The 15,224-nt window shown below is 40.9% G+C and overlaps 1 long non-coding RNA gene across 2 annotated transcripts in view; it reads right to left on the reverse strand.

Moving 5' to 3' along the window:
• Nucleotides 1–14,923, reverse strand: part of LOC146767039 (uncharacterized) — a 160,645-nt gene extending 145,722 nt beyond the window's left edge. Inside the window, exon 1 of one of the 2 annotated variants that reach the window (XR_014956282.1) lies at nucleotides 12,694–14,923. This is a non-coding gene — a long non-coding RNA (uncharacterized LOC146767039). Of the gene's footprint in view, nucleotides 1–10,987 lie in introns of both variants that reach the window. The other variant, XR_014956281.1, reaches the window with a different exon arrangement.
• Nucleotides 14,924–15,224: the final 301 nt, after the last annotated feature.

The raw sequence follows: 15,224 nt of genomic DNA on the forward strand, positions 1-15,224 counted from the left end.
TAAAAACAGCATTAAATTTAATCACTGCTGTCTTAAGTTGGTTAAAGGACCAATAAGATGCACAAGGAAGGAAATCTGTCCATCATCAGAAGTTATAGTTCATACAACAATATTATAAACTCTCTACATGCATATACTTTTCCTTAGTGATTCCTTTGAGTAACAGTGCTCCAGGAAGATGACATACAATCTTCATGCTATATTGCAATCATCAATGAATCATCAATGAACTGATGGTTTTGTAGTGTATATGCATTTATACATACATGTGCTCCACAGAAATTATTCTGGCACCATTCTGGTATGATTCCTGTTCAGCATGTGCTTAATTTAAATTCTGTGGTTGAAGTTAGATACAGGTTTGTGTCCTATGCAGTTTAAATATCACAGGAAAATAATATTGCTTGATCCTGACTTGGACTGGACTTCCACAGGTTCTGACCACAGCCCATCATATACTGTGAACTCTTTCACCTCCTTAAAAATTGGGTTTGAGATCTGAAGATAACGTTTTGAAAAAAAAAATTAAATAATTTAAAACTTCACACATGTCACTAGCAAGAGCACAGGGAGACATGCATACACATAAGAGGCTTGAGTGTCACTGGCAATTGTATGCCATCTTCTATGAATTTCACAGTCTCCAAGTTAAGGGCACTTGAAAAAGTCAGGGATTAAGTTTTTGTTACCTTTAGTCTTATACATCACTAACCATTGACATTTTACATTGTATAATGCAGCATGCCTTAAAGAGAGGCAGCAGCAAAACACACGTGCACATTGCCTCAGCTCAACCCAATTTCTAGGGCACCCAGACTCCTGAATTTCTGATGAACTTCCCCATTCTGGTGCCCTCTGAGGTGGGTGAGACAAAGGTTGAGACAGAGCACACTAACGAAGAGACAACTGAGACTGCCAACTTTCCTGTTCCAGCAAACACTGGCGCTGCTCCGAGAACAGAGGGGAATAGCAGTCTGTTAAAGCAGTGTTGTATCCCACAGCTCAAACATCTGCAGAAATTAGGGGATTTACTCTTCTTTCCCCTCTCCTTTCTCCCAGCTTCTTGAGCATTTACACTTGCAATGCCTTGTGGACTCACAGCATGCCACAACACTGACTTAAATCTCACAGCACAGAGAGACATAATTTAATTTTTAATTTAGCTCATAAAACTAAGCTCCTGTAACAGCTTTTCAAAGCCTTATACTGACAACTCTTAGAAAAAAATAAAACAATTTTTGATTCCAAGGAGAAAGGAAAAACGTCCACGTAATATTTTATGTGACTTGTTTTCAGTATTGAAATTAAAGTTTTAGAGAAGGCTACAGAATATAAAATCAAAGTCCCAAGAGTCAAGCTGAATATATCTAACACTGATTTCCATTGAAACTTTTGTTATATGTAATTGAGTACACAAAGACAATATTTTCTATATTTACATAACTAACATGTTACCCTGGAAAAATATTTATTTTCAAGCTTTAAAAATACTGTTTTAAAAACATAGGTAGAACTATTTTGTGAATAACAATGTATGATGAAACAACTTCAACTCTCTCCAGAATTATTTATTGAGTAATTTGAAGCATGGAAGTAGATTAATATAATGAAACTCTAAATTAAATAGTTCTAAAGTAGTGTATAATCTAAAGAGAGATATAAGGGTAATCTAGCTTGTTACCAAATGTCATCTAGCTCATGTTCTGAGCACTCTTACTGTAGTGAGATATATTTGCTCTTTTCTGAGAGTACTTACACCTCCCTGTCTTAGCCATTAGGACTAAAATCAGTATTTAAGAGTTGGAACAACATGGCATGTGAAAAGGTTAGTCCTCATATGGCACTAATTTAAGTAGATCAAGAATGACTATCTACCTAAAAATATACATTCAGCCTCATATGATATGCTCAGTGAAGCAAACACAGGATGAAGTTCTGCATCAGGGACCATAATGGTTCCTGCTATCATCAAAATCTACTCCTCAAAAATTAAAAATAAACAACAAAAAGACCCCCAACAAAACCACCACCTCAGAAAAACAAGATAAACACAAATAAAAATATCATCAAATCCCATTCTGTAGTTCTGTAGAAGAGCTTAGTTGGCTTAGAAGAGGGTGTGAACATCATCTGTGTTATAATAAAATGAGTTTTCATCTCAAAGAACTTCTAAAGCACATTATCTACAGCATTCAGACATGAAAACTGTCTAGCACACATGTCTTGACTGTATTAGATGTGTTTTCCAAGCTTAGATAGAAGAGTTTAGTCCCCTCCTTGTTTCTCAGGTCAGAAAGGGCTAACAGTACTTCAAAAGACAGCACATACTCTCAGCTAGAAAAGTTTTTCACTGTGGGGGGAATTACAGTCCCAAAGGAAGCTCCTTTCTTCTATTAAAAGGAGAAATTTTGGCTGCTGAGGGAGGCAGAGCTATGGGAGAAGGTTTTTAATGAACTCAAGTAGAAATTGTGTGGATTAACAGCTGCATCACTGCATCAGGAGTCAGGAGATATATGCTCTGTTCCTGGCTTTGTGACCTCAGGCAGATCAGTTTTACTTAATTACTGCACTACAAGTAATTGGCAGCCAAAAAAATCATGTAATGCAATACCCATACAGTACTGTTAGCCATTTTATGTTGCTTTCAGTTTAGTAGCAAATGAGACAGGAGGTGTCTCAGCCCTTCTGAAGAGATAATGTCCAAATGCAGGACCTGGCTTGCTGAGTCCTATAAACTTGTACAGTGGGGAGCAAAGACTGAGTGGGTAGACAACAAGTGAGAAGGACATCCAAGAAGTATGATTGCCTTAGACCTACTGGCCAAGCAAGGAGTAGCACCCAGGCAGTAATCATCATCCCCTCCAACTTGGTCTTTTCAAAAAACTCATCAGTACTACAGAAAAAATGGAAGAGTTATGTATTAAAAACCAAAAAAAAATTAAAAACCAAACACACAACACAACAACCAACCTAAAAATCATCAAGCATTTTAACACACAAGCCTGATAAAGTTACAGGATTGCCTAAGACTTTGCTGGTCACAATGTCAAGCATATTTAAGGAAATCAGTGAAATGGAACGAATTATACAACAGGTCACATCTCGGCTTCTGAAAGCAACATGAATGGCTTAAAGTTTGGAAGGGTGGGAGGATTATTAATCCTCTAAACACTCTTTTATTACAAAACTGTAGATCACTTAGCTATGTATTATAAAACAAGGACTATATCCCAAAGCCTAATACAATTTAGAAAGGAATTATGCATCCTTTTCCCTTCTGGTTTTGCAGAGTCTTTCCCCATTTGTTATTAACCCAGACAACCTGTCTCTTCACATTAGCTTCAAGCTGCCTCTAAACTTTCAGTGCACCCTGAGTATGAGATTTCAGTTCTCAATCTGCACCTTAACCAGTAAAATTTCTAGTTATACTGTCAATATTTTCCCTGGGTCAGGTCAATATTTGATCTCTCAGCTTTTTTCATCAATGAAATTAATCCTGCAGCAAGAAAAAAGCCCTCTGAGTTTTATCAGTTTTGAAACATAAGCTCAAAAAGGAAACCTCAGGTGTCTTTTGAAAATAGAAGGAAAATATCCCAGCTATGAACTTTAGACAATGACTGCAGTTTTTTATTATATACCTGTACTTACAAATAAAAAAAAATATATTGTATCTATTATTCTTCAGAAAGTTCCCCTAAATATTAGGATAAATTAATCTAATCTGCTGCAAATTAAAAAATCTGTGCTACATGTTTGTGCTTTCCTTCACCCTTCTACATAAATTTGTGTGGCTGTAGAGTTCAATAGCCCAGAAGTTTATTAAAGCATAAATTCTTCAGCAGAAGTACCCCAAGGCAGCATCCCCTGGTGTAGCTGATCTCCAGCTGCATTAACAGGTGTTTACTGCAGTGCTCATGTGTCCAGTTTGCCATAGTGAAAATACAAATGTACAACAAAAAGCCCACACAGCATTTTTCACCACTCTTTGCTATGCAGAAAAAGGTGAAATGTCCTGCTGTGGGGCAAGAGAGCCAAACACAGTTCATGCTCTGAGAGCAGGAATGGCCTCAGACATGATGGGCTATGACTTGGCAAGCACAACTCAAAGCTGGGTGTCTCAGCTCACTGTCACTGCAAGGGGCCCTGGCTGGGTAATAATCAGCACTGACCCCATGATTCACAGAAGGCTGATCAACCTCTATCTTTATTAAGAAACCCATTGCTCTCATAGACAGTTAAGATACAGATTGACCTAACTGGTTCTTTAATTAAAACACCATCACCATTGGCTAGTTAAGAAACCACCCTTTGGTAAACAAATCTTCATAACACATTCCACATGTTCACAATACCAGGTGCAGCTAGTTAAGAATTGTTTCTCATTCTTTTTTCTGATCTTCTCACAGCTTTTCCCCAGCACGATGCCTGGGAAAGTCGTCTGCTGCTCTCTGTGGCCAGAGAGCTGCTGCCACAGCACACAAACTCAGAACAGCTTGGCTCTGTGCATCCCAGGATCAAAGGCAGAAGCCTCACAGACTGAAGCCCTATTCTCTAGAAACACATCATCAGCTTCAACACCTACAAAACATTAGCTTAAATCCAGCAACACAAGGAGAATATCTTTGTAAAAGACTTTTCAACTCCAGTCCAGTAAAATCAGATTGCTCAGCTAAATTAAAAGCTGGATTTCTTTATACCATTCAGGAACAATTTCACTTATACTCAAACTATGAATTTGAAATCTCATATTTGGTTGCTAGTATAAGCACATCTTTTTTCCATTCCTTTTGTAGTATTTATCACCAACACACAACCACACGCCATACAAAATTATTGAAAAATTGTGAGAACCCAAGAGTATGTTTAGAAGAGATACATTTTATTTCTGCAATCAAGTAGCATTATAATGGAGTCTCTAAAGACTGAAATATTTCAATTATTATTTGGTGCAAATGAATGTAAAGTGTTTTGTACTTTTCCTATATGTCCTGCCTATATATGCATGGACTTTGTTGAAAGAAACCAGTCTTGTCTTTTCTAACAAGCTAGAAAGGTTAAACTCCTATCCCAGTATGAAAATAAACACATTAAGAAAATGGTAGAACTGACAGATTTCATGTGCTTTCTATTACCTAGAGCGTAACACCAGCAGGTTTCAGAAAACTGAAATTCTCCAATCCTGTATTAGTCCAGTAACATTTGCAATTATGTAAACCTCTACTACTTCTCCAGTAACATGGTAAAATGAACCATAACTAGTAAAACACACAGTGACCTAAGGCAGCAAGAGCAAACATCACCAGGTGGACGCCAGGCACAGCCAGGAGAGTCCCACACCAAAGGGTTAGCCTGTGGCATAAGCCAGGCTCAGCTGCCTCTCACCATTCTTCACACCCACCATATGTCATTTCATACCATGAGATTGCTTCCCAGAGCACAGAATAAAAATATTACCCCTGTTGGCCCCTTTTGCACTTAAATCCCACAGACCAGGGACACACTTTGGCAGGAAGATATTCTGAGTTTATTACTGCTGCTCTTTGTTTTGTGTACTTGTGAAATATGAAACCAATGTTCAGTTATACATCATGGAATAAAAACACCTGGCTCAAGTGCCTTCTCAAATATTAGTCAAAATACAGATTACTAGTATAAAACCTCTGCAAAGAGTATTTCTAGATCTACTTCCCAGTGCCCAGCAACAAGACACTTTCCACAGAAAGCCAGCCTAACTTCTCGTTCCTTTGAGGAAGAGTCTGGATCACAGGACAAGGAAACAGCAGCCACAGAAAGACCCATAACAGTCTGTCTGTTGCAGGCAAGAGCTGCAGTCTTGCTGAGGACTGAGCAGCAGATGCCAACCTCTCTAGGCAGCACCCCACATACAGCAGCAGCCGAGGAGCCTCTGGGCATCCTGGGCTGCCAGCAGCTCCAGCTGCAGGATGGGCAGCAACTGGACAGTGCCTCCTTGGCACCAGAGAAGGAATGTTCCCATAACAGCAGGATCTGGGGGAAGAAATAGCCTGCTTAAGTGTGTGCAAACCCAATTTCTCTCCTAATGTCCTGTCCCTTCCTCCCTTCAATAAGGCACCACTTCATTATGTTACTTGGCAAAAAGCAGTTTCTTCAACACAAGGGCAATTAGTTTAAATTTTCTGTGCAGGAGCTTAAACCAGTATTTGTGACCTCTAAAAGGTCCTTGTTGCTGGCAACAGCACCTGACAATAAGAGGTTCAGTGCAGTAATAAGCAAACCAATGCTGCTTGCTTACTCACTGTATATTTGTCTAGTAACCAGATAGTAACTGCTCCTAGTTGCAGGGTAGCAGGGGAAAAACTTGAATCTTCAGCTGCCAATTCAAGAAAAAAAAAATTGAAAAGTATCAACAAAACTTCCTACCATTCTTAACAAGAAGGGAGAAAAGGGACACCACATGTCATAGCACTCCTCTCTGTCTTCAGATCAAGAAAACAGTCTGGGATTACAGTGAGACTAGCAATTACTGAACTACTGCTCTGAAAAATACAGGCCTTTTGCCTCTAGGGTCCCCGTTCTTGCACTTCCAGCAGAAGACTTCCTACAGGAGAAATTCTGACATCTTCATTTCTTTCCATTAATGAAATACTGTTAAAGGCAAACACCTTTTAACAGAAATTATCTGTTATCACCAGCATGACTGAGTATCATAAAAGAAACCTAATATTGTGTTCTGTAACAAGTCATGGGTTTTAGCACTATCACATGTATTTGTGCTAACTTGTAATGGAGATAATTTAGGAAGAGAGAGAGGATTTAAAACGATTTGTACAAAAATCTAGCAAAGTGACAATCTGTAATAACAGCTGTAATCCAACTCTCAAGATTTTTCAAGTCAGTGTGTAAAACCAGTTGTGGCTTTCAGTCTATTACAGAGAAAAGGACTCCCCAGGCAAGTCCAGATGCTTAACCAGATCTTTGCTCAAAATCCAGGGAACAGAACAGGACATCACTGAAGATGGGAACACATGGAAGCAAACTGCTTCCATGCAGCTGCATGGGGGAAAAAAAGCCACAACAGAGACAATGAAGGGTGTTGAGCTAAAAAATATGGTTTATAACAGTCATCAGTTTAAAAAAATATTTTAGCAAACCCTTCCTGCCCCATCTAAATACAAATAATTCCTTAAACAGAGACAACACATAGTATGATGGGGCTCAGCAACGTGAACCTAACTCAGCCAAAACCAATCACTGAAGTCAGAGCTATTTCTCCAAGTATTTGACAAAACCACCTCTTCTTCTGCTCACCTGGGCAGCTGGCTCACTCTGGAGTCCCTGACTTGGCTCTGCTGTCACACTCCTTAACCCATTCAGGGGCTGAGTCTCCAGGCCAGCCATCGCTCTGTGAATGCCATTCCCAAGAGGCAACAAATGAGCGTATGCTGGCCTGTTTCCACCTCAGATTTATTGCACTCTAGGGAGCATAAATCTTAATATCTAAGGAAAAACAATCAATGTAAACTTATTACAAACACGCAGTTTATTAACTTATTTTTTAAAGTTAGTCAAAGTATCATGGTTTTTTCTTTGTAAAGTTTTCCTTTCTTTTCCCCCATTACTTGACTAACAGGAAGTCAGAGAAGACAGTTAAAGTTAGTCTTAAAAGTACCTCCTTCTTCCTGTCTTAAAAGCAAACTATTCCCTGGATATTGAAAAAAAACTTAACAGTATTATTTTCTCCCAAGACAAAATAGTTCTATTTGCCTGCTATTTATTAGTAACAACATTCACTCCGAATATTCACAGACTTGGACACGCAGCTGAAATTGCAATATGGGTACTGATGGAAGAACAAAAACAAGCCACGGCTTTTCCTTTATGCTTTACGTATAACACATCAGGCATCATTCCCATCTCAACACTCAAGTGTGCAAGAAGCAACAGCCACCCCATGCTGCTGCTCAGGCATCACCAGAGTTTTCGTGGGGGGAATAGGGACCTCCAACCAGATAAAGAAGGGAGCAGAAAGTCCCAGATATTCGAGATCTGCCTGCCCTCACACCTCCTGGACTGCCAAGTCACCTCCTTAAACTTCACATCTCTGACAACAGTTACTGCCCCTGGCCCCATTATTCTAAATTTTCCTCCTAACAAGCATCCATTTGCCATCCATTTACCTAAGTCAAAAGCAGCAAATTCTGCACCAGAAGTTGCTTCAGAGCTGTGTCATATACAGTAAATGTCAAGGATGAATATTTCTTTTTTTACAAATATCTTGCAATGTATTATACCAAGCCAAGAGGCTTGAAGATGTGGGGATGTGTATCCTTCTGTTTCTACAATTTATTTTATTCATTGCACAGCATTTTCTACAGCTGCAGCACCATATTCTGCAGGAAGAAATGCAATAAAAGTATTCTTAACCTCCAAGGAAGCTAAGGTTAAAGAGCCCTCTACTGAAAGTTGTGTTTTCTTACAAGTTTGCTACATTCACAACCTCTTTTTCTCCTCCACATGGCTCAGAACAGCTGCATTGATCACTCAAGCAACAACAGCATAACCTCCCTCCATAGCCAATACTTTCAAACAGTCAAATCCTGGAGATAATCACCATGTTTATTAAAAATGCTTTCTCATTCCACTGATAGCAACAGTGCTCACTAAGCCTGAACTTCTAATTGCCCAATATAACCAGAGAACAGTCTTCAAGGCCTACATTTAGATAACTAAAGTTTATAAATTTGCATGTACCCAGGTGTTCTGCAGGCAATGAAGAAGAATATGCAGTTCTTCCTCCCAAAAGTGTACAGCATAACTTTTTAATCACTTTATTTGGGGAAAAAAAAGCTATGGAGTAAATAGAGGAGTGTTGATGGTTTCAAGTTTTACAGAATATCAATTAAATTCCTTTTCAGTACAAAATTCAATGTAAAAAGAGAAAAATATGAGAGGCTGTAAATAAATTACAGCAAACTTTCAACTGATGGCAACTGGAGGATAAAACACACAGTTATCTGACCCAGAGAAGGTTAAGAGGACAAAAGAATGAATTTGGTGGACATGAAAAATTGAAGGAAAGACAAATTCGGAACTGATGTCAGGCCACACATTTTAATTGCGGAACTGAATGCCAGACATTAACACAGAGCTGGGGTCATCCAGAGAACGATCAAAGGGCACTTGGGGGACATTGGGCACTGGGGTGCAGCAACTTTCTACAGAAAATCTTATTGCTCTTTACTTACTTGTGCTGTAACTGTGTTATATGAAATAGCTAACATGAACTGGGGTGCTCCCTCAAGACAAAGGAAAATAAAATAGAAAGAAAGAAATAGTCATGGCACAGAGGTTGTCAATCATAAGCAAATGAAAACTACAGCCATTCAAAATAAACTGCCCCTTCAGAGCTGAGGTCACCTTGTCAATATCAATCTTCTCATTTTGATGCACATTAAGAGCTATTGGAGTGTCCCCTTTCATCCTATGACTGTGAATTGACCTTACTGACACTAGTGAATACAATATGGTCATTTAGGGATGTGGTAATTATTGGTAACTGCACTAACAAAGTTAGTAGCACACAGGGCATCATTGCTCTGGCTTGTATTGCCACCTGTTTTTTTTTTTAAGAGATTTATTCTCATTTCATATGCCTTGACACAAACTGCATACACATGAGTGCCCTATTTACAGTTCTTTTCCATAGGATTCCCATGACAGTTTCTACTAAAAATAAAATATTTTCACCTGAAAAAAAGCCAAGACAAAGCTGTTGCTTAAAAAGTCTGAATTAAGCCTATAAAAAGTCATACCACACAAACACAAATAGTCCCACAATCTTATCATAGTACCATTCTGTAGTCCCTATCTTCTGTCAAAATATAACACAGCTGGGTCAAGAGTGAGACGTCCTGCCAGGTGTTGCAGCCTGTCACTACAGAGGTGACACAACACACACCACCAATGCCTCTGATACACACCAGCCTATTAGAAGCAAACCCCACCAAATTGCACCTCCCTCTTGCCAGGATTATACTCCACTTCCAAAATGAATCAAAAGGTAAAACTGTCTCCAAGATTTGGGATGGGAAGAGCAGGTGCCTAAGACCTGTACCCATACTGCTTTTTGCATGACTCCTGAGGAGCTGCAGCCTCATGAGCCCAAGAGGTGGCTGTGCTGGGGCAGCAGTGGCCAGCCCTGGCACACACCAGCTGCTGCCCTGCTGCCAGAGATAAGCACAGTGCTTCCTCAGGCAGCAGCTTCCTTCGGTCTGAAATTGCCTTTACTGATTTACTGACGAAGATATATAATGTGATCACCGCAAAGATGACTTTTTGTTAAAAGGAAAGAGAAGTAATCAATAGTAGCTTGGGCTGGAAAAGGACCTTGGAATTGATTTGGAGATGACATGCTGGGCTTAGGCCCAAAGCAGAGATCCTGGCCAAGCAGAGTCTAATGCTTTTAGAGTTCATTTAAAGATGACCCAAAATTAAATTTCCAATTGTAGGGGTCTAATTCACTCCAGATTGTTTAAAAACACTGCTAAGAAAAAAGAAAAATCCCAACACAAATACCCTTCAGAGGTTTTGGAGTTCAACTTCATGAATTTTTAAGCAGACCTTGTATTTTATCCCGTATTTGTTCACTTTTGTTGCTATAGGTTGTCACATTCTGCTAACCCAGAAGACCAATCAGAGGCAAGTTTCAGCAGACAGCTTGCAAACACTACTGTTTTCTTCACACTGTTTCAATTCAGTGCTACTTCTGCCATGGGCAGACCCACATTTTTAAAGCTTTTTATTTTCCCCTGAAATGCATACAAAATGCAGCAGCAAGAAGGCACAATACTCCACCTATTTAAACTAAGGACTCGAAAATATTTCACCTCATTTTGTCATATCACAAGCAAGACTTGAGAAGTTACCTGGCTTTACAGATTACCACACATTCAGCCCTCCAGACTGCAGCAGTCCCATCACATCAGATTCATCTGCAGTGCAGTCTTACCTGCCAACTGTGCCAGCAGCATTTGCTTCACAACTGAGAGAAAAGCGAGAATAAACCCCATGGTGATGACCCGGCAAAAGGCCACTGAATCTCACTCTGCTGTGAAATGCCACTGAAGACATTCATAAAAAGATCCAGAGCACCGGAAATGCAGCAGTGACAGAAAACCTGTCAGCTGTTACTCAGAGTATTTCAGCAGCTCCAGCAGCCTGAACAGTACCTTTGCAGAGTTCTTAATGCCAAAGCCACAGTGTTTTCCCCTAAAGAAAGCATCACTCTGCAAAGAGTGATGGGGGTGAACATGGTGGAAAGAAGAGAGGAATTAGGGGTGAAAAACACTTCTTTCAAGTGAGTCATACTCACTTTGACTGTTTCTTCAGCTGTGTCTTGACAAACAATTAATGGTAGATTTTCACACTACCACTCTTTTGGCAGAAGATATTTAAGTCAATACAAAACACAGATCGGATTTCAAATTAGCAAGATCACCAATGAATTATATGACGAGAATGATAGCAAGCCTGTGCTGGCACCAGGCTTCAGCTTGCCACCTGGTATTCCAGATTGCACTGATCCCAGCCTATGCTGGTCCCCACCACCTGGTGCATTGCAAAATGCCTCTTCTGCAGTACTGCAAGGCTTTCTGAGCAGCCTTCTTGGAAGGAGGGCCCTTCTGTTTCCAAGGTCACCCACACTTCCAAGAAACAACCTTCCAGAAAGGCTGCTCGGCTCCATCAGACCTTTATGTGCGTCTCGGCACCATAAAAATCATACACCACTTCAGCCTGCTGACTAACCAGTGATCCTATCACTGCACTCCTCCTCATGACCAGGACTACTTTTTCATGCCCATTTTGCTCATTGAAAGCATCTGTACTCCTCCTTGACATGATCCACAGTGAGCATCTCCACTCCAAAAGGGTATGTGTGCTTCCACCCAAATCAGCTTCTCCTTGCTGCCAGGACTTAACAGACCAGCTCTTTTTCTCTCCCATTGAGCCAGTTTGAAAACATCTCATGCCCATCTCCTGGTCACAGCTGGGGCCAGACCATGAAGTGAAGCATACCCAGGTATGTCCAGAGCATCCCTGCTGTTTCTGGGTAGGGAGCATCTTGTGCTGTATTATCTGACCTAGAAGAACTTCCTAAATGTAAGCAGACAAATTCCCTATTCCATAAACTATACAGAGAAAGATCTGTTGCTAAATATAGCATAAATAATTTTGTAAGTCCAAACAATAGTGAAATAATCAACTGTAGTGCAGGCGAGGCCACATGCCTAATCTACATTGATGAGCAGAGAGAAGTCATGCCAGGGTCCAGACCAGATTCCCCACTGAAACCTCACTTCTGGCAGGAGTAAGTCACAACTACCACTGCACACAGGCAGCTCTGCATTGCTATTTATCTTCTTTAAAACTAGCAGCAAAAAAACTCCAGGGGCCATGCCTAAAGAAAAATTGGCAGAGACTGCCAGGGCCTCCCTAAGAGTGCTCACAAGGACACAGCCTGCAGTACCTTGTGCTCTAGCCATTGCCACCCCAGAACACAGCAGCTGGAACACATGCCAGAACACAATGCTCAAAAAGCAGCAGAATCTAAAAAATATCAGCCCAGCCAGCCCCCTGCAGTACATACAGCAAGCAACAGGACTGATAGAAAATTCATAAAAACAACAACATTGGCTTAGAAAGACATTTTCTTACATTAGTTGGTGGCTTCAAGGAGATTTCCAGCAATGCCAAGGAGTCAGTAGTGCAGCAGATCCTTCCTTCTACCTGGTTCCACCACCTTCTTCCAAGTGCAGCAGCCTTCATAACTGTGTTGAATCTTTACATGGACTAACTTCAGCCACCTGGCACTGAAGATTTGATGCTGAAACACCTGCAAAGCCAGGTGTAGCGGATCAGTTATCAGTCACCTTGATCAGAAAAGCCTGTGTCTTATTCACCACATCACACAACCCTAGCAATTTTTCTGGGATCTAGCTAGCAGAGCAGTGGGGAGGGGAGCCAAGGGATTGCCAGGGACACAGAGAGGAGGAGGAGGAGCACACCTGGGGGAGGTGCAGTGCTGGGGCCACAGCTGAGCTCCCAGGGCAAGTACAGTACAGGAGAGCTAGGGAGTGACTTCACAGAATACTGTGAGTTGGAAGAGACCCTCAAGGATCACCAAGTCTAACACTCTTAAGTAAAAGGCCCACACAGGGATTGAACCCATGACCTTGGCACTGTTAGCATCATGCTGTGACTGTTGAGCCAATGAAAAATTGGTGGGAGATCTGGTTGCATACTGGAGGGAAAGAAAAGATACATGACCTGGAATAAAACCTGCCAAACTGAAGTTAAATCATTATTCTTTTTAAAAAATATCCCACATTTTCACTTCCAGGATAAAGATATATAAAACTACTGCTTTGTGACTCAGAGCTACAATGTTCTAAATCCAGCACCAGAAACACTAAAGGACATCTGCCATGCCATTGCTCTGTTTCCCACCTTGGCAAAAGCAGATAATTTATGATCTCCCTGCTATCACAGTAGCTTAGAGGCTTCTTACACTTACATGAATAAAAACTGCTGAGACTATTAGAGTGGATGTAGAATAAAAATGCAAAACGTATCTACTATATAACTCTCTGTATTAGCTGTAGCTGGGAGGAAAATAGGAGGCTCAGCAGATTAATTGCTTTACTCATTATAGCAAATTATCCATTCCAAAAGGCAACTAGTGGCATGAAAATAATGTGTGTATATTAGAGGACATTAGCAAGGTGTAAGATTTCCCTACCATTAACAGTGCTAGTTTCTGTTTTTATCTTTACAACAAATTAGCCATACATTACAAAAGCTTCTCAACAGCTCTCTCAGTAGAAATTAAATCTTGAGCTCACAAATATTGACATCTCTGTCTTCTCATGATAGCATACCTTAAATGAGATAAATTAATATTTTTCTGCAGTGATTAGGAAAGAAAACACTGATTCAAACCGTGCAAGGGTAGCCTCAAAGGCAAAAGTCCACTTATCCTTTCCTCCCCTAATATATGCTAATTTGTTCCAGTGAGGACATTAACATTTAAGAGCAGGCAGGTCTGCTTCACCTGCTCCGGTGTAGCAGAGAGGCTGCTCTGGAGTGACAGCTGAAAGCCGGTGGCACAGGCTGCCCCAGGGGGACACGCTGTGTGCACACCCCAGCGCCAGCACAGGCCCAGGGCCCCGTTCCTGTCAGCAAGGTGAGAGAGCAGGGAGGACCTCAAAGAATGTCTCACAGGTTGGAGTGCAGTAAGGCACTGATACTGTGGAAGTCAAAGAGAAATCTCTTCCAGGCTGGGAGAGCAAGAGGTTGCGGTGGGTTCTGCTTTACACCATTAGGCACAGTTTCCCTACTGAGCCCTTTTACCCCAACAACAACAGGATAAATTATGTCCAATATACAGTCATTCTTCATTTCTTGAGAAGATGAAAGTGGCATCTTTTAGTTTTCCAGAAGTGAAAGGCTGGATTGCTATCTTTCCCTCTTGCAAGCCTCAGGGACTAACAGGCATCACTCCATCTGGGAGACAAAAATCTGCCCTTCCAGCTGAGACCATAGGCCAAGAGTATTGATCAAACATCCACCTCCCTTCCACATAATAGAATTTCCCAGTGAGCTAATTGTTTTTTTCTTCTTTCATCTCCATAAATGAGGTCAATGGCAAGGGCAAAGAAGAGAGAATTAGCTCTAAGTGTTCTTGGCTTCAAAGCAAGAAGAGAGAGCTTCCAGATTTTGGACAGTGCTCTACAGGATTTAAAAAGTACCATGGGACCTTACAAATATCTGAATTTAGAAATGCTTCAGCTTAAGACAAGGCTTGCCTGCACTGACCAAAGATTCATATTCTTCTACACATGCTGTTACAGTTTGGCAATGCCACTTGTAGGTCACTGATGGCCTTCATGCTGTCCCTCCAACAGCATGAAGTGAGTGACCAGCTCGCATCTATAGCTCCTAAAGCATTTTATAAAAATGCATAAAGCTTCCCAACAGATGTGGGAACAGGCACATAGTGCATCTCCATACCTTGTCCTCATTCCCTCCTGCCTGCAGTGGCAGAGCTGAGCAGCACCTCCTGCCCTGCAGCCCCGTGTTGGGAATGCAAGTGAGGCAAAGCAGAGTCGTGACAATGCAGGTTTAGACACACACCCAGATCAAGCTTACAGAAAGGAATACTCAACCACCAGCAAAGGGTGGTTTCT

Source organism: Lonchura striata, chromosome 6 (genome assembly GCF_050655825.1).
Source record: "Lonchura striata isolate lonStrDom1 chromosome 6, ASM5065582v1, whole genome shotgun sequence".
Classification (NCBI taxonomy): Eukaryota; Metazoa; Chordata; class Aves; order Passeriformes; family Estrildidae; genus Lonchura; species Lonchura striata.